The 24,510-nt window shown below is 42.7% G+C and overlaps 1 long non-coding RNA gene across 1 annotated transcript; it reads right to left on the bottom strand.

Moving 5' to 3' along the window:
• Positions 1-6,441: 6,441 nt before the first annotated feature.
• On the bottom strand, positions 6,442-16,655 carry LOC126993910 (uncharacterized). The gene is made up of 5 exons (XR_007748475.1): positions 16,403-16,655; positions 14,596-14,724; positions 12,861-12,941; positions 8,803-10,571; positions 6,442-8,463 (listed from the first exon to the last, which is right to left on the bottom strand). It is a non-coding gene; the product is annotated as an uncharacterized LOC126993910 (long non-coding RNA).
• Between the last annotated feature and the right edge of the window lie 7,855 nt (positions 16,656-24,510).

Below are 24,510 nucleotides of genomic sequence, written 5' to 3'. Positions count from 1 at the left end.
GCGGGCCGTCTCAGGACAAGGGCCCGTTTCCCCTAGTGATAATAGGGCATAAATATTTAAAAAGAAAAAAAAAATGACTTTAAGCCTGTGTAGGACATTCTCGTCTCTTGGGGATAAAGCCGCATAGAGTACTTTACACGAAAATGGAAGTCTCTGGATCGGAATCTGTTCACACAGCAGTTTGGTTGGTTAAAGTCTAGAAACTATCAATCAGTCAGTTTTGTTGTTATCTTAAGAACATAAGAACATAAGAACGCAGGAGTCTGCAAGAGGCCGGTAGGCCTGTACGAGGCAGCTCCTTTGACCCTAAGCTCCCGTGTATCTAACCCCACCTAATATCGCTGTCCATGAATTTATCTAGTCTATTTTTGAATGTGACAATTGTATTGGCACTCACCACATGACTGCTAAGCCTATTCCACTCATCCACCACCCTGTTAGTAAACCAATTTTTGCCTATGTCCCTGTTGAATCTGAATTTATCCAGTTTAAACCCGTTACTTCGTGTCCTACCCGGTTCTCTTACCAACAAAACCTTATGAATGTCTCCCTTATTAAAGCCCTTCATCCATTTATAAACCTCGATCATGTCTCCACGCACCCTTCGCCTTTCTAGAGAATGCAAGTTTAACTGTTTGAGTCTTTCCTCGTATGGCAAGTTTCTCAACCCCTGAATCATCTTAGTCATCCTCCTCTGCACCGATTCTAACATTTTGATATCCATTCTATAGTAGGGTGACCAGAACTGAACCGCATAGTCAAGATGAGGTCTAACTAATGCTAAATATAGTTTGAGGAAGACTTCGGGGCTTCTGTTGCTTACGCTCCTTGAAATAAATCCCAGTACCCTATTAGCTCGATTTCTAGCTTGAATGCATTGTGCCCTTGGACGGAGATCAGAGCTCACTAAGACCCCTAAATCCCTCTCGCACCCAGACCTACTTATGAGAGTGTCATTTAAGCAATAGTTATGTGAGGGGTTATTCCTACCTACATACACTCAGAATACTGCACTTCCCTACATTGAACTCCATCTGCCATTTATCCGCCCAGTCATATAATCTGTTGAGTTCACCTTGGAGAATACTAGCGTCCTGATCCGACTCAATTACTCTACCGATCTTGGTATCATCTGCAAATTTACTAACATCACTACTAATTCCTGTGTCATTGATATAAATAATAAACAAAAGTGGACCTAATACCGAACCTTGTGGGACCCCACTCGTAACACATCCCCAGTCAGATCTTTTTCCATTGATTTGCACTCTTTGCTTCCTATTGCTAAGCCACGCCTTGACCCAGTTCAAAACTTTACCCTCTACTCCGTGAGCCTGTAATTTAAGCAACAGTCGTTGGTGAGGAACTTTGTCAAACGCTTTACTAAAATCAAGATGGATTACATCATAATTTTCATCTCTGTCAACCGCCTCAAATACTTTATTGTAGAAGGACAAGAGATTGGTGAGGCATGACCTACCTTTTGTGAACCCATGCTGCGAGTCGTGAATTAAGCTATGTTTCTCTAAATGCTCCCGAATGTTCCTGGCTATTATGGACTCCAGCATCTTCCCTATAACCGATGTTAAGCTAATTGGGCGATAGTTTGAAGCAACTGACCTGTCCCCTTTTTAAAAATCGGCGTCACATTAGCTACTTTCCATAGGCTCGGCACATAGTTAGTATTTACCGACAGCTTAAAGATGTCGGTTAGTGGGTCACTGATTATATCACCTAACTCCTTTAATACCCTCGGAAATATCCCGTCAGGATCTGGCGACTTGTTCTTCTTAAGCTTATCTATCTCATCCTGAACTACTTGCCTGGTAATGATTATATCCCTCAATTTATCGCCATCCCCGCCCTCGTACACCTGAACTCTTCCCGGTATAGTCGTTCGATCCTCCTGTGTGAATACTGAAAGGAAGTAGTCGTTCAACAATGTGCTCATATTTTCGTAATTTTCTACTAGCTCCCCTGTGTTTGATTTCAGCGGTCCAATTTTCTCCCGTGTTTTTGTTCTATACATCTGAAAGAAGCCCTTAGGATTACTTTTCGCCTCATTTGCTACTTTGATCTCATAGTTCTTTTTGCTATCCTGGTGTTTTTCTTAACTAATCTAGATAGTTCGACGTACCGGCCCCTGAGATGTGTTTCCCATTCTTTATTTTCTGATAAATTCCTTATTTAACCCAATCTCGTGTTTTAGTCAACGAGTCATCCACTTAGGATCATTGTTTTCTTTTCTAAGTGTTCTCTGTGTTATATGCTTTTCTTGCACCTCTACTAATACTCTAACTAAATTATTGTAAGACATTTCTACCTGGTTCTCATGGCTCTCCAATACGAATTTCTGGCCCTAATGAATCCCTAAATTATCCAATTTTACCCCTTCAAGATGTCTTCAAGCCCTCGTAGTTTGCTCTTCTAAAATCTGGCACTAACACTGGGTTTGGATCGCGGGTTACCGCCCAGTCTAACCTAAACGAACCGTTCTGTGATCACTATTTCTAACTCTCCGCCCACCTCCAGCTCACGTAGCAAGTTCCCATTATTGGTTAGGACTAAGTCTAATATGTTATCTCCTCTGGTAGGCTCAGTAACTACCTGCTTAAGGAAATTATCTTGTATAACTTCAAGAAAGTCCTCGGCTTCCAGGTCACCCACTAGATCTTCCCAGTCTATATTCCTATAATTAAAGTCCCCCATTACGCAGACATTTCTACTCATACTCGCCCTGCCAATCTCCTGTAGTAATATACTCGTGTCCTGCCTGTTAAGGTTGGGTGGCCTGTATATAACTCCTAGAGTTAGCTTTTCTTTCCCTTTGTAAACGTCCACCCAAACTGATTCTGAATCCATGTTAGTTTTGACTGAGTTGTTAACTAAACATTTAAGTGAGTCTTTAACATATAGCGCAACTCCACCTTCTTTATCTCGGTGAAAACTTTGTAAGTTACAGGGAAAGTAATAATTGGTCGGCGGTTCTAAGTCATCACATTTTTTGTGTGTGAATTTATATAATGGCGACATTTTTTTCCATACTCGAGAAACTCTTACTCTGCAAGCTAGTTTATTAAGTATGGAATTGTCTTCATCCTTGATTAGGTTTATAGGTAGCTCATGTATGCTTCACCTCTGCTCTGCTCATTCCTTTCAAAACTTTTTTTACGTCCAAGTTCGTGAATCATTCTCCTCACTGCCAATGCTCCTGCCCATCTTAATTTGATCATGGCACGATGGAGTGTAGAATTTCCTCAAAGTTAAGGTTTGCTATATGTTTCATCTAGTACATTAGTTCAGGTGACATAATGCTCTGCTGTCTTCACAAGAATGCCATGTGATCGCCACAAAGGAGGATAAGACAGCCTAATAGTGTTCTTTATCAATTCATTGTTTTTTTTAAATCTGCCACATCAATATTTTGTGATAGAAATAGGGTAAGTTTTTGACTGAAGAAATAAACCCAAAAAGTCAAAAGTAGCAGCAACATTTGGCTGATAAGTGGGAGATAACAATACAGATACACTGGGCCTGATAGAAATATTCCAGTATGTATTAAACTAAATCAAACCAGTCTAACTTATCATAATCAGCATGAGCATTAACCACTGCATTATCACCACAGTGTTTTTGTTTTGTTTTTTAAGTCAGCACATTAATTGTGGTTGAGTGCTCCATGAGAGGTAAGTTTTATTTTGTTTGTTTGGTATAAGAGGTATACTGGAACCTTTGGTTAATCATTATTTATCTGGGAACTAATCAAGACAAAAGAACTTAGATGTATAGGTATGTCAACTAGCATGTTACCTGTTGCTATTTACATTTTTCAGATTTATCATAAACATAAGCTGCTTTTATTTATAACAAAAGAAAAGTGCATGATGCAATCCAGGCCTACATATGCCGCTGTGGTATGGTCATCATACAGAGAGAAGTATATAAAAATAATAGAGGATTCAAATACTGAAGTCAGATTGATGCCTTGTCTAGCACAATAATTATATAGTGCATGAGGAGAGGTTGGTGAAATTTAACATTGGTCAGCAGATTATAAATAAGAACAGACCAGTATGCTAGTGTGTTGCATGGCAAGCTTGATGGGTTGTATGATTTGGCTGGGATGTGGCAGATGGACCTCAATGCCAGGAAGTGTAGTATGAAGTTCTATGTCATCCATGAAGTTCTATGTCAGGATGAGTATGCAAGTGTAGAAAGAAATAACCCCTTACAAAAATACTCTGACACTACCCTTAGCAAGTCTACTTGTGAGAGCGACATACATTTTGTGAGCTCTGATCACTGTCCAACGAACCACTGCAATCATTCAAAAAATTGCTCAAATATAATGCTGGCTGTCATTGCAAACAGCATGAGCAACAGAAGCGCTGGTCATCCTCAGCCTTGGTATAGCATTAGATTGACTTCAATTTGACTATGCAGTATAGTTCTAGTTATTATGAAATAGGCATCAGCATGCTGGAATCCGTACAAAAGAGGATAAAATTATTCATTGATTAAAAATGTTGCCTTAAACATTAATATAACTGCATTCTCTTGAAAGGCAAAGGGTGCAAGGAGCTTTGAAGCTAGTTTAGGGTGATGCAATAAGGTTCTTGCCGTAAGAGAAATGGGTAGAACATAAATTGGTAGGTTTTGACATATTATTAGAGCTGATTCATCTGGCAAGCTGTGAAGGCCTAATAGATATGAGGCTCCTCTCCTAGGGTGTTGAGTGAGTTTGTGTTGGTTTAAATCCCCTACATTGTTTTGAGAAATTGCCCGTGTTGACACATTTAGCACTTTTTTTTGCCTGTGGCTGGACATTTCTTCCACTCCTATGGTTCATGATCTACCATGCCACTGTGCCACTATAACATTCAGATTTTTTGCTTTGTTTTCTGGCAAGGATGTTTTATGTTCACCTTGAAGGTCTTGATAAGCCCTACACTATAGACTTATAATATATTTGAAATTTATCCTTGCATGTCTTTATGCTTGTTGCCTACTGATGTTTTGTTCACCTGCATTTCAGAAGTAATAGCTGCCTTGCCTTCTAAATACTTGGATCACATGTTTGCAGCTTTGAAAGTCCTGCCAATTTCTTGTACTTTCTCCAGTGTATTTGTTTTCCTGCAATACCATAAAACTTCTCAGTTAGTTGGTCAGTAGTCACATCACAGGAGTCTTGACACACATGAATGTTAATTTGTGTAACTTTTTTGTCAAAGTAATCAACGAACCTGTGGATGGTGTGAACACTGCCTAAATGAGAACTTCTCCCATATTGCAATCACTACTTTTATTTTCTCTTCCCCAAACCACATCTTAGACTCTGTTGTGCTCTCTGTCTCAACTCTGTATGACTTTGCTAAATCATTATTCAACTTTCTTGTCTTCTCAGATATCATAACCTTTCTCTTGCTAACATTTACTTTCATCTCCACAGTCAAATTCATCAACAATCCTCAGCATTATCCTCTCATTTTCTGCATCCGTGACTGTATCATCTGCAAAAGAGACACGCCGCCTATCTCCCATCATCCATATAATTATTTAACAGCCATGATATCTTGCACTGACACCAACATCAAATTTCTCACTTAGGTACCTATTCACATGCACAAAGGCACTTGCATTCATGTAAACATACCTTCTCCAAGTATATATTCTACTACACCATATACCTACCTCAGGACATCCCTAACTGTCAACCATGTCAGAGGCCTTTTCCAGTTCCATTAAAGCAGCAAACAAATTCCTATCCTTCTCAGTTACTTCTGGAGTCCTTTCAGTCATAAAATTTGTTTCACATCCCTCCCATTTTCAACCCCCCTTGTTCATCTGCACTGTCATCATTGTTTTGCATCATTATCTTCTAAAACACATACACCTTTCTTCACAGATTCCTCTATAGCTTAATCATCCTGACTTCCTTTTCTTCTGCTCAGTAGCTCATTATGATAGCCCTTCTTCTGTCTTCTGACCTCACCATGCTCCTATGCCAGATTTCATATCTACGGCATCCATTCCACGGCATAATTATATTTCGGTAATTCTGCTTCTATGCCATAATTGCCAGGGGTCTTTCGTGTTATCATAACCAACGAGGCTGAGATGTTTGTGTGTACATATAAGGGTTGTGGCACAGTTTGTAGCAAGTTTATATTGTTGAGAACTAGCTGCGCCTCTGGGGCTATCATATGATTTGCTTATATGTAGTAGTAAAATCCTACTTTGCCTTCATGAAGTGATCTCATCAGTATTTTTTATTTACTTCTAATTTATGTAATTTATCTTTAATAACTTTTTTTTCTTTGGAGAGGTCAGGTACTGTAAGTGCTTTGTTTAATGAGTATTCCAGTTTTTATTTTATTTTACATATCACATTTTTATTAGTGTATTGACTTTGAAAATGGTGCCTATAGTTTCTCAGTGATCTGATGACTCATTTTCCTTTAGGAACTAACACTGCACTAGTCCTGCTAGCTGCCCGTGGCCCCTTGTGGGGGTGATATAAAATGCCAAGCAGAGCTGGGTCTCCATTCTCCCCAGGAAGGGAAGTTCCTTATTGTTGCATGTGTGAATTTAAATGAACTGGCTGAAGAACGAAAAAGGAGAATAAGTTATAGAAGCATTCAGGAGAGGAAAGGTATTTCTAGGTATTAGTGAAACCCAGAAATGGTGTGGTGCACAGACTTGTTCAAATAATGACAAAAATAGTTTGTAGCCATGCAGAGAGAAAAGGACTGGTATGGCAGCAGATGAAAAGGGAATAGGAAAGGAAGGGGGCGCATTATTGTTTTCCTCAAGAGTATAGATGAAAATGGATGGAATGGATTGATGATAGTGTGGATGACTTGTAGGACTGGTGTGGTAGCCCTATGTGCATAATAAACCCTAATGGTTGTGAAAAGGGTAATATAGAAAACTGTTAACCCCCCAACTGTCTCATGCATCAGAGGTGTGGATGAGTGGTGTAGCGTGCCGATCACTAATGTGTGTACTAGTAGAAATGAGCAATGCGAGATGCATTTTGTGTGTTGAGGTGGGATGGAGAAGGCATTAGAGCATGAATGAAAAGGTTTGGTAAAGGTGTGACACCAAAAGCAGTGAGTTGTGAAGCATGGTGCTTTGAGATGGTTGGCCACATGACGAATAAGTATGAGTTTGTGAAGAGACTTTGCAGAGAAGGACTGAGGAGAGGGGGAGACCACTTGTGAAATGGATCAATAGAGCAGATGATTAATGGAACAAAATAGTTGGTAGATGAAAGAATGTGTGTACTGAGAGGAAGTGACTGAACAGGGAGACATGGTGGTTTTTTTTTACAAAAGGAGGCAGCTCAAGGGCACACAAAAAAAGAAAACAATAAAAAAAGCCCACTACTCGCTGCTCCCAAAAAATAATTAAAAGAGGTGGCCGAAAGAAAGATCAATTTCGAGAGGAGAGGTGTCCTGATACCCTCCTCTAGAAATAGTTCAAGTCGTAGGCAGGAGGAAATACAGATGAAAGAAGATTGTTCCAGAGTTTACCAGCGTGAGGGATGAAAGAGTGAAGATGCTGGTTAACTCTTGCATAAGGGGTTTGGACAATGTAGGGATGAGCATGAGTAGAAAGTCGTGTGCAGCGGGGCCGCGGGATGGGGGGAGGCATGCAGTTAGCAAGTTCAGAAAAGCAGTCAGCGTGGAAATATCGATAGAAGATAGAAAGAGAGGCAACACCGCGGCAGATTTTAAGAGGTAGAAGGCTATCAGTAGGAGGAGGAGAGCTGAAGAGATGAAGAGCCTTAGACTCCACTCTGTCCAGAAGAGCTGTGTGAGTGGACCCCCCCACACGTGTGATGCATACTCCATTGGGTAGGCGGTGGCCGAGCTGGTAGCGTACTGGGCCCACATTCACCGCGTGATGGACGACGCGGGTTCGAGTCCCCACGCTACCACTCGGATTTTTCAGTCACCACCGAGTGGCTTAAAACTACCCACATGCTGTCCTGAAGACCACCCATCAACCCGGATTCTAGAGGAAGCCGTCCAAGCGAATCAAGAACGAGTTCCGGGGGGCAGCATGAGCCAATGCAAGATGACACCGCTATAAACACTCGCCTGCGCCAGAACGGGCAGGGCCGACCATCAGGCCACACCGGGAAGATGCCTACCGGCGCAATAGGCAACAACGTACAAAAAAAAAAAATATGTGACTGCTCCCTTGAGGGAACATGGCATTGAGATAGATGGGTATAGTACTACTACATAAAAATGTGACTCAATGTAAATTTTGCAGAGGGTCACGTATATCATCAGCCTGCCCTGAAGTCTGCTCTTCTGAACTCAATCATGGTAAAGGCTGTGCTGTCCTCACTCCTGCCAGTATACTGCCCGTGCCTGCCTCGATCCTCCCAGCCTTCCTTCTTCCAAGGTATTCTAAAATGTTCAGCTTGTTGTATACATTGTGAAAGTCAGTCTGGAATTTTGATGGTACAGAGATGACACAAGTGAACAAAGTCTACAAAATATATTGATTCATGGTACTTTCTACAGTGAAACTCAAAAATATGCAAAACCTCAATTTAATGGCAGCTGTCTCTAGATTTGAATTTTGATATAGTTATCTAACAATACAAATCATGATTAATATGCAGTAAAGAACAGCTGGAAATGTTTATAGGTCTTCAAAATTGTACTAAGTAATAACTCAGATGTCTAGTTTCAAAAGATACAAATTATTTTAAGTTACAGCTTATTGAATGTATTGTGCAGTGACATAACAAACCTATAGTACACAGCTGTCCTGATAACTCACCTTTTTTTTCCAAATTTTGCAACATTCACGATCTTTGCTTCAGCTTCCATCCTGTAGAACATCATCTCTCCTCTTTTACCTCCTCTTCCTTTACCTCTTCTTCTTAACTGAAACACGGGTCTCTGGGGCTACTGACAGTAATGGTCAATAGTGATGGTAGGCTTTCTTGTGGGGTTTCTTGGACAACTCCAGTCCATTAGTGGCTGCCATGATGTATGTCTCTTGCTATCTTCATCCCAGCTTTCAATCCAAGCTGGATGCTGCATCTATGTATGCCAAGATGTTACTTCCTCTCGTGCCCATGACCTTGATCCTATAGAATTTTCCACCATTTGTCTAAGACTTCTGTCATACTCCATATGAGGACAGAAAAGACCCTTGTATGTGGACAGCATGTGTGAGGGGGAATAGAACTGGTGAAAACGATACAAATGCATAACCTCGAAGAATCTGATTTAGCAAGAGAGGAAATAAGTTTTCAGTTAATGTTTTGAGTTAAGGATAGACAGAGAATATTTAGTGTAGGGGAAGGGGACTGCTGAGTGTGGTCGAAGACTAGGGAATAGACGATGGAATTTGTTCAGTTGATAGGCGGAGAAATTGACTTTTTCCTCAGAGAGGGAAATAAAATAGTCGTACAGAATACAGGTGCTGAGAGGTTTAGGGGAAGACAGTGGCAGGATTACCACAGCATAGATAGATCAGCTTGAAAGGAAACACGATATAAAAACAGAGGGATAGAATTCCGAACATCTGTTGCCTATTCTATGACTACACTCAGCTGTCCACTTAAACAATAAACATATTTGGTCTATCCTCAACTCATAATTTCATCTCACCTCTTCCTAAATCAGCTTCTTTGAAGTTGTGTGTTCTGTATTAGTCTTTCAGTTTTTTACCCCTCACAAATGATATCCAGGGGCCTTGTCTGTCCTCGTATGGAGAGCGCATTTCATATAGGAGGGGCTTCACTCACATAGTTGTTTTGGACTCGATGGAGTCAAACCTAAACTTTCTTCTTCTATAGCAAACTTTGCTGCAATGTTGCCCCTCTGTCTTCTATAGACATTTTCATGATGATTGCCCTTCTGAGCTTGCTAACTGCATGCCTCCACCTCTACTGTGGTCCCTTTTTACATAACGTTCTACTCGTCTCTATACTGTCCTAATTCCTTATGCAGGTTAACTCCAGAGCAGCCCTCCTTCATCTATTTCCTCCTGCCTATCTAGACACTTCTCCATTTGAAATCAACCACTCTCTTCTGGCCTCTCATATTTTACTCATGTTGGAACAGAGAGGCAGTGGCTGAATGGTTAGTGTGCAGGTCCTGCGTTCACCAAGTTCTGGACAATGCGGGTTCAAACTCTCTACTACCACCTGGGATTTTTCAGTCATTGCCAAGTGGCATAAGGCTACCCACGTGCTGTCCTGAAGATCACCTATCAACCCCAACTCTAGAGGAACTGTCCAAGTGAATCAAGAATGAGCTCCGGCGGGCAGCATGAGCCAAGAAGAAATGGTGCTGCTATAAACACTTGCCTGCGCCATGACGGGCTTGGGTCGACCACCAGGCCCCTGAAGAAAGCCTACCAGCGCTATAGGCCAGAGTGTAAAGAAAAAAAAAAACTTGGCTCGGAGTTTGTCAGCTCTTTTGGGGAACAGTGCCAGATGTTTGACTGACAACTGGATTGTCCTTACACTGTGAACTACACATCTCTATCCAGATTGGTACAGGTGCTTATTGGAGGGTTGCAACACCTGGCCACACCTGAAAGAAAGTAACACCAATATTAGAATAGCCCTCCACCCTCGACATGCTGCAATGTCATTAAAAACTTTAATTTGATTGTTACAAAGGTTTTAATAATGCATTTGTTATTCATTAATATACTGATGGGATAATTAATCTTGTTTTATTTAAGAATTGTTCCAGTTCTTCTCCAGAGCCACTGACCTTTAACAATAATCTTAGACCTACTCATATATTCCTTACCAATTTTTGTCACATAAGTAGCAACACTCCACTATCCCTATGCTCAGGGAAATGGGTTATTAAATCAATTTGTATAATCAGAATTTCTAATTAATGTGACTGGAGGAAATATAAGAAAAGCAAATGGCAAACTGACTAATGTTCCTGGAAAAGTACCCATGATCAGTGGCAGTAAACAAATGAAACAGAAAACCTGATGGAGTACAAAGATTAGGAAGAAAACTACGTAGATGACAGAGCTGGGATAACTGAGCTTAAAATTGTCTGATATCTGATCTAAATCTAGCATGGACAAGCTGGAAGAACAGCAGAAACATGAACACTACCAGTAGACTGGGCATTGGCAGATACCAGGTGTTTGCTCTTGTGAATGTCACAAATAATATGGAAGAGGTAGTTACGTACGTAAAGAATTTACCTACATGGAATTGTACAACAGTCAGGGTGGCCAAGAGGAAGGTGGCGAGTATGTGTTGCTGTATTTGGAAAGTCCCAGTGTAACTGTAGATAAGTAAATAAAGAAAATGAAATGTGTGGAGTAAATCATGATGAGAAGCCTTTGAAAAGACCTTATAATTAGTTCAGAAATTCCTATACTTGAGTTTAATAAAGTAGCTCAAGTATATACAAAATGCTTTCAGAATCAGAATTCCCAAAGCCTGAATAAATGTTGGTGGGCAGGAACACATTCACATAAAGGCTGTGTACCATGCGGGTTACCCAAAGTCTACTTCCCACGGTCTCCTGAATGTGTGTGCCTGTGTTAAAAACTCAGCCCACCTAGCTGTTCATCCTCCCTTTCAGGATGCTTGATAAATGGAAACCTGGGGAAGGTAAACTCTGGTTTCCATCATATTCATTATCTAACCAATCATCAGGTTCTGTGTTGCTCCTCCACAACTACTGTTGCTATAGTCTTACTGAATTATTTTGAAAAAAAAATATCAAGGAGATTACACTGTTTGAAATTATTCAGGTCTGAAGATAAATATGAAGAAAACTAATGACCCTCCTTCAAAGCCTGTATGCCGTCAGTATTACTAGGAATACAGTCTCCAGGAGTGACATGCAGTAATACTTGTATTTATAATAGTTTCACTAACAAAAATATACTTAAAAGGCCCTTGTTTGGGAACTATGACAAACTGCAACATTGTTTTTGTTTCACTAACAAAAATATACTCAAAAGGCCCTTGTTTGGGAACTATGACAAACTGCAACATATTGTTTTTAAGTTACCATTTGCAAAGGTTAAGGAGGCAAATATTATTAGTTATTGCCCTCTGACTGGTCCGTCTAATACTTAATGGCCAATATAATTATAAATGATCAGACGGGATGGCCCAGGCTAGGCACATCTGTGGTGTTGTGAACAATTATTAAGGTTGCGTCACCACACTAATAAATTTGATAACATTGTCGTGTTCAAAATTCGAGCCAATTAACTTACGGTGCAACTGTGCCAAATTTGACCTGTCCAGCCCACTCCTGAGTCCTGACCCCCGGATTGCCACTCAAGTGTCGGTCCCTGGCAACAAGTACCTAACCATCTCGTTACTATCCTCTGGGAATAAACATGCATTGTACGGGATAGAAGGCCAGCAGTGCATGTCTATGTGTCATATGACAAGACCCAAACAGGTAAACAGCAATCGCGATGCTAACTTTGGTCCGTGTCGCAGTAAAGATTCCACTGTTCCAAAATGTCCCTGTGTAGACACACGACCCAGCTGGATTATTCATACGAACGAAATGCAGCCCATGATCAGGATCACTGATAACCCAGGGCAATGACTAGTTAACTATCTCCCTCCCTCGATGCACCTTCATAATGGCTGCTCAGCATTTCATGCAAATGAAGATAATGAACAATAAGCAAAATATATACTAGGGTAAAATTCTTTGTGTAATTAGATTTATATATTAATATTTTCACCTGGTTAGGTCTACCTCTTTATCAGTCTACCTACCTATAGAAAATCCACTTCCATACGTTTGTGTGTGTGTGTGTGTGTGTGTGTGTGTGTGTGTGTGTGTGTGTGTTAAGCAGTGACAATCACTAACCTGCAGCAACTGCTGGATCATTCAGTCCAGCCTGGCTGTCGTTCAGTCATCCCGGGGAGTGTCTGTTCAGCCGCTCGTCTGCTGGGGGTATATAAAAAAGTATATACCTGTGTGATATACCTATGTGGAGAAAAGGAATAGCCTATATGCTAGACAATCCTTCCAGGCTGTGTTATTGTATAAAAAACATTTATTCTAGAAAGGTTTTATTTTATGGTGTTTTTCACACACCATATATAAATGAAAAGCATATTCAGGAAATAAAATATACTGACAAGGAAAGGGTAACAGCGTGGCAACAAATCGACTCACTGGGGCCTCGCCCGCTGCACCCCGACATCTGAACCAAGGAGGCTTGCCTACCCTTGATATAAACCGTTCACTGACGCACCGCTGAGCTACAGTCACCAGTCTCACACACACACACACACACACACACACACACACACACACACACACATCGATGTACGGGACACGACGGTCTGTTAGTGTTCTGGGAATGTCTTAAACTCACCCATATGTCTGCATCCCTAATTAATTAAGTCTCGTTGTGGTGTTTTTTGCATTATTTTTGAGCACATATCGGAAGCAAAATGATGGAAGAGGTGCCACTCACCCATGCGGTCAGCAAATTATGATGGGCCGGGAGGGAGGACTACAGTTTAACGCAAAGCCAGGCACATTACCTCGCCAGTGCATCTGCAAGACTGTGGTCTGTTAACTGCAAGGATACTACATAGTCCCCATGCTTGGATGTAGAGCCTTCTAGAATTCTTGATTACCAGACATCTAGCAACTACCCACGAACCGAAGCTTCAACCACCGGTTCAGTTTCCCGTTCGCCGCACGGCATCTCGCGTAGTGACTTGTCTGGGTGTTGTTATTAGGCTCTCAGTCGCCTGGAGAGGTGCCACAACACAGCAAATGATCGTACTGGATCTCTCAGTGTATGTTCAGAAGAGGACACAAAGGCTGCTTGAACATGGAAATTAGGCCTCTGCGAGGTTCCTTCCTTATCGCCCTTGTACTAGTGTGTGTGTGTAGGGGGGGGGGTAAGGACTGAATGGAGGATGTTGCCGTCTGACGATCATTAAAATGTTAATCTATTAACATTGTGCCAAGAAAGATTGACAAATTTCCTAATATACAAAGTTCAAATATTAAAGTCGAACTATAGTGAACGGATAAGATATTTTCGAGAATAAGGCTTGTCAGCGTGAAGCGTGATGTTTTCTTATTAACATATAGACTACCTATTAAGTAAACTACTGGATTCATTCATATTATTTAACGGTTAATAACACCATCCGGCGTGCCTCCTGCCGCTGATTTACTGATTGAATAGTCAACATTCATTACTGTTGGCTTGTTAGGTATTTGGTTGGAACAGTTGCCATGACAACATAACGTCATATATAGACTGTGTGTGTGTGTGTGTGTGTGTGTGTGTGTGTGTGTGCCACGCACGCCAAACAAGCCTGATTGAGAATGACACGTGTAGAAAAGCTTAAAAATTCGGACACTTGAATCTTAGTCATGCGTACTTTTTCAATCTGTGCTAACATTGTCAAATCTTATCAAAAACATCTAAATAAAAATATAATTATTCAAACATATTAGCGTCCACATGAATTCGATTAGCATTGAATATTCTATCAACAAAGATCAAGTACTGCGTGACTGTCACGGTGACTGCACAGGATGCTTCATAATGAAAAACCTGCTCGGGACTCACCTGCTGGAAGCTGAAGGGCATGACGCGGGTGTCGGAGGAGCCGCCGCCCCGCCTGGAGCCGCGGTGCCGCCTCGCCGCTCGTCTCGTCGGTAATGCAGATTTACTTCCTCGTGAAGCGGTGCTCCAGGCCTGGGTCGAGCACCGATTCGAAAGTGTCAGTTGAACCCATAAAGAAAATTAGCAAGCTGTTTCTATTTTTAACGTTAATGCCCATCTTAGGTCCTCCCCTCCCATACACATACTCGTACATAAAAATGCCCTCCTGTGTGTTCAGACGTTCCCAGAATTATTGAGTAAGCGGCAAGGAGCACCTGATAGCTATGAATATAAGAGAGAGAGAGAGAGAGAGAGAGAGAGAGAGAGAGAGAGAGAGAGAGAGAGAGAGAGAGAGAGAGAGAGAGAGAGAGAGAGAATTATCCGTAGTTGGCAAAATAACATCATCTCAGGGCGCCTCCAAGCACACACACACACACACACACACACACACAGTCATATCCATGCGCCCTGAGGGGAGGGTGAGGGGGCCCCCATTCCGCCTCTTAATTGTGCGGCGAGTATAGTTACTTATAATTATAGTTAAATGCTTAGTTTAATAGATAGTTTAATAGTTAGTTTGTTAGATCGTTAGATGGTTAGTTTGTTAGGTAGTTAGGTAGATAGACACTAGGAGATTCAAGGGAGTATACGCTACAGCTGAGCCTGGCCGCGGTGCTCATCTCCTCATTGGCTTCTGGGCTTGTGGTATATATATAAACCACAGTTTACCTTCTCCAGGTTTCTCCAGGTATGTACTCATTTGTCGACCAGCCAGAAAAGGAGTGCAAACAGCAGGCTGGGCTGGGCGCCGATTACTTAGGCCGGGATTCGAACCCAGGCCCTTAGATTAGTAGTCAAGCATTTTAACCAATTCACCACGAAGGCACCGATCATAGCTTTATTACAAGTGCATTACTGCATAAGAAAGATGTATTTCATGTATATATATATATATATATATATATATATATATATATATATATATATATATATATATATATATATATATATATATATATATATATATATATATATATATATATATATATATATATATATATATATATATATATATATATATATATATATATATATATATATATATATATATATATATATATATATATATATATATATATATATATATATATATATATATATATATATATACATATACATATATATATATATATATATATATATATATATATATATATATATATATATATATATATATATATATATATATATTTATATATCTATATATTCCAGTGGATCCTGATGGTCGGTCCAAGTCTTCTTCCCGGTGGATCCTGATGGTCGGTCCAAGTCTTCTTCCCGGTGGATCCTGATGGTCGGTCCAAGTCTTCTTTCCGGTGGGTCCTGATGGTCGGCCCAGCCCGTTCTGGCGCAGGCGAGTGTTTATAGTGGCGCCATCCTGCATTGGCTCATGCTGCCCTTCCAGAGCTCATCTTTGATCCTAGAATCTAGAGTCCGGGTTGATAGGTGGTCTTCTGGACAGCATGTGGGTAGTTTTAAGCCACTCGGCGGCGGCTGAAAAATCCCAGCTTGGTGGCACCGGGCGGGGATTGAACTCGCGTCCTCCAGAACACGGGGCCGTTACTCTGACGACTCAGCCACCGCCTCCCCAAGTGTGTATGTATGTATAAATATATATATATATATATATATATATATATATATATATATATATATATATATATATATATATATATATATATATATATAAACTTCAATGAGGACAGCTTACATGTAGCACGCTCGTGGGTGTTATGGGCATCACAGCAAGGTTTGTAGTTTCCAAGTTATCTCAGCTCGCCAGAGGAAAAATAACAGTCGTAGAAAACTGGTTGCCCCGTCCGTCATGCCCGTGAAGCTGCAACCTGTGGTTTGTGACGCAATTATGAGGCCACATCTAAGTGTAAATACAGTTGTTTGCCGAATATCAGCCTTTTGTATGACATATCGAAACAATGAATGTATGTATTTGTCATATAATAAAATTCGAAATATAGCAAAGATCTCACTTCATCCCTGAAATGACGAGGACCATGGAAATATTGCAGCAGTCGGACGGACGGACGGACGGACACACACACACACACACACACACACACACACACACACACACACACACACACAGGGCAGTAGATGTGTTTCTAAAGTCGGGATGTGTTTAGAATATATTAGTCGGTCTGTCAGAAATGTCGCTCCACCGGCGGTCACTCGTGGTGACAGCAAAAGACCTTATCTAAGGGAGTCACAAAGGGAGCAAGCGGTCATGACGCTGTGGGTGACTCCCGAGCTGGTCACCGCGTACTTGTAGGCGGCCTCGCGGCTCCCTGTGGATACCAGTGAGAGGATTGGTGAGGGAGAACAGGTGAGGGCCTTCAGAGGTGCACCATCGCTCACCGCACTGAACTGTTCGTATTTGTCAATAACTAACCTGACATCTATTAATATTTTTGTTTTTTAGAAGCATAGCTGTCACAATTCACAAGAGATTAATACACTAAGAAATTTCCTTTGTTGAGAAAAAAATGTCAAGGAAGCCTTCAGCCATCCAGGTAACCACACCAAGAAGTCATTGTATATTCTTTTCCGTAGATCAACACAACTGAGTTACGACAAATCAGATCATGTTCGCTGTTACCTATTTATGAATTCCTAAAAAAAACTAATTAACATCAAGACAATTATTTGATTCCAAGTCATTCTTTGCGTGTAATGCGGCGTTCGGAAGAAGCGGGTGAAGGACTGCTGCCCCAGGCCACCGGTGCGGCAATAACCCAGCAATGCCACATTCAAGGGCGGCCTGTCTGCGTGTGTCTGCCTTTTTCGTCATAATCACCGGGCGGCCCCTCGATGGTGATGTCCCGAGGGCTGATGGCGGGAGCAGCAGCACTGAAGAGTTCTGTGGCGTTATGTTTAACGTCTTGCCTCCACGAGATTATATGCCGAAAATGACCCACAGTTTGCTGCCTGCACTTTATGTCAGGCATGTATGGCGTCGCAGAATCACAGAAGCCATGTGAGGTATTCTCGTCACAGATTTCATGCGGATACTTGCTGATGGGCCGTTACAACGCCAGAAAGCGGGCACACAGATAAAGAAACCCAACCGGTTCTGGCACCAGCGCTACGAGTGATTTAGATACAAAATTGTAGGGGACGCGTGGCTGGTGGGGCTGAGGCCGGCCATTAAGGGGGTGACTGGGCTTGCTGGGGAGGGGGAGGAGGCGGCCTACAGCATGATTGACGGGCGGCCACTTTTGATGCTCACCCAACTAGCTCCTTCAAGGCATGACATTTATTACTAATAAATTTTACTTTCGGTGCAATGATGGCCACGCTGACCACACACTGGCTCCCTCCCCTCCCCTCAGAGATGGGTGTGGCCAGCGCTGGCGGAAGTCGAGAGTGAACTCAGAAAGACCCAGTATTTATATATTTTGCATCTTACGAATGCTGTAAAAGTTGTCTGATAATGTGAAAACATACATGAACTTTAGCGTTCATAATTAATGTGTTCAGTTAATGTGCATCTGCCACTGAAAGAGGAGCTGCGCCCCCAGCACAAACTACGCCACCGGGCGGATGGCAGGGCGGGTGTTTTCTTGTCCCCGGCCATACAGGCTTCGTGATGCGACAAATGATCTGGTTCAGTCCGGGGCCCCATCCTGCCCTGCTCAACTCACTCCCCTTGGTTTTTGTAAGATAATGTCCGCGGGCAGCGAGCCTCACTGGTGGCTTTTGTGCCAGATTCCCTCCGTTAGAAAAGGATCATCCAGGAGAATGTACCGTAACTGATTGTTAAGACTGGTGGCACAAAAGACTTTCTTCATTGACTGTCCACAACGCTTTCACAACGAGGGGGTGCAGGCCAGTCCCTGAATAGTGAACATGTCACGCAGTAAATCGGTCTGCAGATCATCTTCGAGAGGAGTTTTGAGCAAGTTGAAAGTTACATGAACACGGACACGTAGTTGGTAAACACTCATAACAAACCTGCTCATCTTGTAGGAAGGTTTACGAGAAGAGTGTTGTTCAGTGAAGAAATATGGCAAGCTGACCATGTCCTGGGGGGATCTTAACAGGCTAATGGACCTTTGAATTGGGTTTTAGAGAACAAAAATGACAATCGGTACAAAACGAGGATTACATGCTATTGCGTAAACAAATAGAGCTGAGGGCAAAGAAGGAGATAAGTAGGGGGAACAGGGGCTCAGGCAGGGAGCAGTGAAAGAGACGTGAAAAGGAACGGTGCGCACGTGTTGAGGGGACGAAGCAACCCTTGTGGGGCGCTGTGTGCTCACCCTTGCCCGGCGGCGGGAGAATAATGGGGACACGGTCGCTGAGAGCCTCTGGGAGCGGGGATGGCTTGCTGATATGTCGCAAGGGTTAATCCCATGCTCAAGTGCGGAGAAAGGTTACATATACCTTCCCCTCCACGACAGCTTAATGGTCAGGGATGCAATGCAGTACCTCGGATGTCACGCTGGCTCGTGTCCCGCGGTGATGGGTTCGTAACCACTACAGGCTCAAGGACCAATGCGACGGATATGTATACCGAGGCCACGCTCAGCTACACCGGATGTCCCCAAATATACCTTACTTCTATGTAGCCATTTATGCCTGATCTGTACCGAGATGTGTGAATTAATCCCGGAATACGTGCACTCGCGGCGGTGAAAATCAACTTCAGAGCATAATGATATGTACGAGAAGTGTAAATACTCTTGCTGGGTGTTGTCTTCAGCCTCCCGGGTGTGACGTGAGCCGCGCATCGCAGGGATAGGAGATTGTCAGCTCGTCAGTGCATCTTAAGACTAAATGAATAAAAGTATCAGTGTATCTTTAACTTAGTAACTTACTGTCGAGAGAGAGAGAGAGAGAGAGAGAGAGAGAGAGAGAGAGAGAGAGAGAGAGAGAGAGAGAGAGAGAGAGAGAGCATCCTATCATCGTGTACTACCACAAAACTCATTCTTCGCGATCCTCCATGAATTTTTAATGAATTTATTTTCTCCTATTTTGGGCAATCCTAGTCACAGGGCGCCTCGTTTGTTTGTTCTCCGTCCCGGGATGGCCTGGCATAAGGGGCGGGGCGGGTGTAGAGCGGGGCAGGGCGGAGCGGTGCCGGGGGGTGGGTGGAGGGGTCGGCGGGGTAGGGCGAGAGTTGGTGTCGGAGGGAGGGTGGAGCTTTGGGTGGACGATGGGTGGAAGTTATTAGTGGGAGGAAGTGGATGCTGTGGACGGATAGACGTTGGTGAAGGGATGGAGGAAGGGAGAGACTGATAGTGGAAGATGTAAATAAACGTAGGGTGGAGGTTGTTGGTGGAAGGTGGTGAAGTGAGAGTGATGGTCGAGAAGCCGTAGCGATCGGGTAAAAAAAATAAATAAATAAACATGAAACCACTGTTATCCAAGAAATCTAGTCCTTGTTATGCCACGCTAGGGCTTCAGGAAAGGCATGCTCAGGTAAAATGTTTTCCGTACATTTCCAGGTAGGCACACCTCTAGGAAGCCAGGGGTATGGACGCCCTCCGCTGCCTGAAGCTACAACTGCCTTAACTTATTTCGAGCCATCATCGCATCGCCTGGGCAGAAAAAAAGGGCCTAGCAAACCACGGAGCCTTGGTGTGGAGGCAGTTTTCCACCTATACGCTTTATTATCGTCCGCCTCCTTCCACGTAGGTCATATCAGAAACCGATGTTACTGTTGTGATTTTAACCAATGCATAGGAATATTGATATAGTCCTGATGAAGTTTACATATTTCGTTTTAATATTATTTCATTATTATACTTAATAAAAATTTTCAACTTTCCAGTGTAGTGTCTTTTCTTATGAGAGCTAATTGGTCTGGTGCGTACAAATTGGCAAACATATCCCACTGCAAGACTCCACTGAGCGCACACGACGCCCCAGCACTGCGTAGCGACAGACTATACGCATCAGATCGTTACTTCTACGTACAGACAACTAAACGCCAAATGGCGGGAAGCACACAGCTCCTGGCATTGTTCGGAGGCTTTCAAATTGGTCAGAAAGATGACACTTGAAATAAAACGCGGTCGCAGTACGAAAAAATTAACACTGATTTTCTGGACTCCTGAGGCAGGGGCGGGGCGGGGCGGGGCGGCGCGTCACCTGCCCCATACATGTGTTGGGGTGCCAGGGAGGGGCGGCGAGGCCCATAATATCTCACCGCTGAGGCTCCCCGCTGTGACCACCAAATACCTGGACAAATTGTTTCCTGTAGGCCTGTCGGGGGCGCAGTCGGTCATGGGCACAGGCGGTGGTATCTCTACGCCGGGGCTGGACGACGAGTAATTAGCTCATAATTGCTGTTGATAACGGTTACGAAGCAATCATGACGAGAGGCGTTACCTGCTAAGTGGTCTCTCGCGTACCTCTTGTGATATGGTGATAACACCCACACGCACGCACGCACATGCCCGCAGTTACACACGCACACACACACACACACACACACACACACATAAAAAAAAAAATGCTCCCTTGGTGTTGTGGTTAAATTCTCAGTCTGCCATCACAGTATATCGAGGTTCGAGCCTTTCTCAGGTCGAAAGCTGCTTCTGCTGACAAGGATTGGCTGCTGTCCCCTCAGGAGGAAGGGAGATGAACTGGTAGGCGAGGTCCCACGTATACTCAAAGGTCAGTTAAATGAGATCAAAGCTCTCTGGGAGGGTATCGATTGGTCTTCAAGAGTCCATCACGTGATCAGACCGTGAGTAAGTTAAACACACACACACACACACACACACACACACACACACACACACACACACGTTTACACACACACACACACACACACACACACACACACACACACACACACACACACACACACACACACAAATATAGTACTTTTAATTGAGTGGTATATAACAATGCTTAAGAATAACAATGTTTTGGCATAAAACTAAAACGTTCTAGCTCTCTTCGCAGAAACTGTTTTTTGGAACAATCAAATTCTACATAAATGCCTAAGCTGAAATTGTTTTCCAGACGGACTGGCAAGAGAAACGCCAAGGCATCTCCATAGCCACCCTGCCCTAAAATTACATCATTGAGACGGCCACACGGCGCCCATCAAGTCCAAGGCCACGGCCGCCCTGTATCCCGCCGCCCTGACCCGTGGCCGCCGCCGCTCCTTGTCAACACACGCTTCAGGCACGTCGGTGGAATGCCTGGTACTCAAGTATGTCCAGCCTGACCTGAATGCGGCAGAGAACACATACTGGTCATTCCGTAACACACTGGGATGCATTCATCAACGTCGTAGCATATAAAATTACCGGAAAAACACGCACCCACGTCGACAATTACACTCATTGGCATTATTTATGGCATAACTTTACACTCTAATGTAATTTTCAGTTCTAATTTGGGATTTTTACATAAACTGGAGTTAATGGAGCTGTAAGCTGCACTGTCAATGTTACGATATTCTTAGTATATTTACCTCTGTCATGCCTAAACTCCGGAGCATGGCCCGGCTGATGCGTGTTTGCTTACCTGACAACCGCCCTTTGTTCCGCCTTCTGAAGGGTATCTCACAAACTCTGGCCGCCAGACTTATGAGAGGCAGCGCCAGTAATAGTACAGCACTGGAGACAACGTGCGGAATTTTATGTCATACACGGAATGAAAACTATTTACCCAAGAAAAACTCATCACTAATATGCAAGAATATAGCTTCAGCACCATTGCGATGTACAGTAAGATGTAAAGACGTCCAATTTTGAAACTTTAATAACCATGTGCTAAGACAGAAGAATCGAATTGCCGATGAACAACGAGTTTATTGCATTTTTTTTTACACTAGAGGAAACAACTCAAGGACAAAAAAAGTAACAAATTCACATGTAAGTGTAAACATGATTAAGTGAATAACAAAGGAATACTTCTATGTGACAGAGAAAGATACGTCCAAAGAAATGTTCTTTAATTAGTGTTCTGGCGGTCTTATATGATGGTACACAACAGTGGAGGACGAATAGAAAAAAAAAAGCATTATGGAGAAAATAAAGGCCGGCAGGAGTATCATGACGGAGTCGAGTTGACCACAAGATACTATACACTAACGATAGGATATATTATGCATGAGTAAGTTACGTTATGCGCCAAAAAATTATAAGTACATAAATTAAGAGTCTGCAAGAGGCCAGTAGGCTTAAAGAAGGCGACTCCTGTAAACCTAACCCCACGTAACCTAACTATCCAAGACAGAAACAACAACTTATATAGAAATGTTAAAAAAAGGAGAAAGAAGCCCCGTTAGACACACGATGAGAAACAATGAACTCATAATGTCCCCCAAGGAAAAGTGAAACAGACCAACAACAGGCAGGGATGAGTAACGGGAGGAGGGTCTCGCCACGACACGCCGAGAATGCAACTGAATGCCCAACAATGCCATGTGCCCCCCGGCCTGCCCTCGCCCGCCTGCACGCACACCACATACATACCCACACACACACACACACACACACACACACACACACACACACAGACATTGAGAAGAAGAGGAAGCGAAGGAAATGCAGGTGAAAAAGGAGATAATGCCTTGTCAAGATGAAGAGACTAACAGTTATAATCTGTGGTGGAGTGTGCGGAAGCGAGGGGCAATATAAACAATGAAAGGAGGACAGAACGCTAAAGAAAAGAAGCAACAGTAATCGAACATATGTACCGTACGTGTATCTTCATTAGCTCGATTATCCTCATTAGAAAGCAGAGTTTTTAATGATGAGTCTTCCAATTACAGACAGTCTTCCAGGTACAGAGGTCATTCCTCTCTCTCTCTCTCTCTCTCTCTCTCTCTCTCTCTCTCTCTCTCTCTCTCTCTCTCTCTCTCTCTCTCTCTCTCTCTCTCTCTCTTGTTTCTTCTGTCAATTTCTCCTCCTCCTCTTCCTCCTCTCACTGGTGTTGAGATTATTCATTACACAAGTTCATGAACACTCCCTAATCAAGCAGGAAACATGGAAACATGGAAACAAGCATAAGGAGGAGGCGGTAGAGCTCTTTTTATGAATTTTCTGCTTCTTCTTGTTCCTCTTCTTCTTCTTCTTCTTCTTCTTCTTCTTCTTCTTCTTCTTCCTCCTCCTCCTCTTTCTCCTCCTCTTTGAGAAGTAATAACAGACTTATAGAAATGGTTAAGGATTCGTTCCTCACTCAAGTTGTAACTCAACCGACAAGAGAAAACAATCTGCCGGATTTGGTATTAGTAAGCGACCCCGACCTCATTCGCGACTGTGAAAATGGTGAGAAAATTCATGGTTGCGATCACCACTAAATCCGTTTTAATGTCAACATATGTCACAAACTCGTAGACAATCTGTCAGTGATACCAGACTACAAAAAATCAAATTTCAACCTAGCCCGTGAGCTGCTTCCTCCTGCGACCTGGGACCAACTTAACCTCACCGACAATACAATAGACAACGTGTGGAACGACTTCAAAGATAAGCTTTTGGGAGTAGAGAAGGCTACAGTGCCTACGAAACCCAGGCGAGTAAATGGTGCCGTAGATCCACCGTGAATGTCCAGAGAATTAAAAAGGGCGGTAAACTTAAAAAAAAAAAAGTTATAATCTAATGAAAGAGAATGACACTGCCGAAGCCCGCACACAGTACCACACCAGCCTAAAAGCTTGTCGCACCCTTATTAGAAGGTGGTAAACGCAACTATGATAAACAAATAGCGCGCAACATCAAGACCAACTCCAAAAAATTATTCACCTACATCAGATCGAAAAACATATATCCAATACTGGTCCCCTGACAGACGAGACTGGATCAGTAACTCGGGACAGTAAACAGAAGGCCAGAA

The sequence above is a fragment of the Eriocheir sinensis genome, unplaced genomic scaffold (assembly GCF_024679095.1).
Source record: "Eriocheir sinensis breed Jianghai 21 unplaced genomic scaffold, ASM2467909v1 Scaffold699, whole genome shotgun sequence".
Taxonomy (NCBI): domain Eukaryota; kingdom Metazoa; phylum Arthropoda; class Malacostraca; order Decapoda; family Varunidae; genus Eriocheir; species Eriocheir sinensis.
The sequence above is the reverse complement of the archived record's forward strand: the minus strand, read 5'-3'. Positions and strand labels throughout refer to the sequence as shown.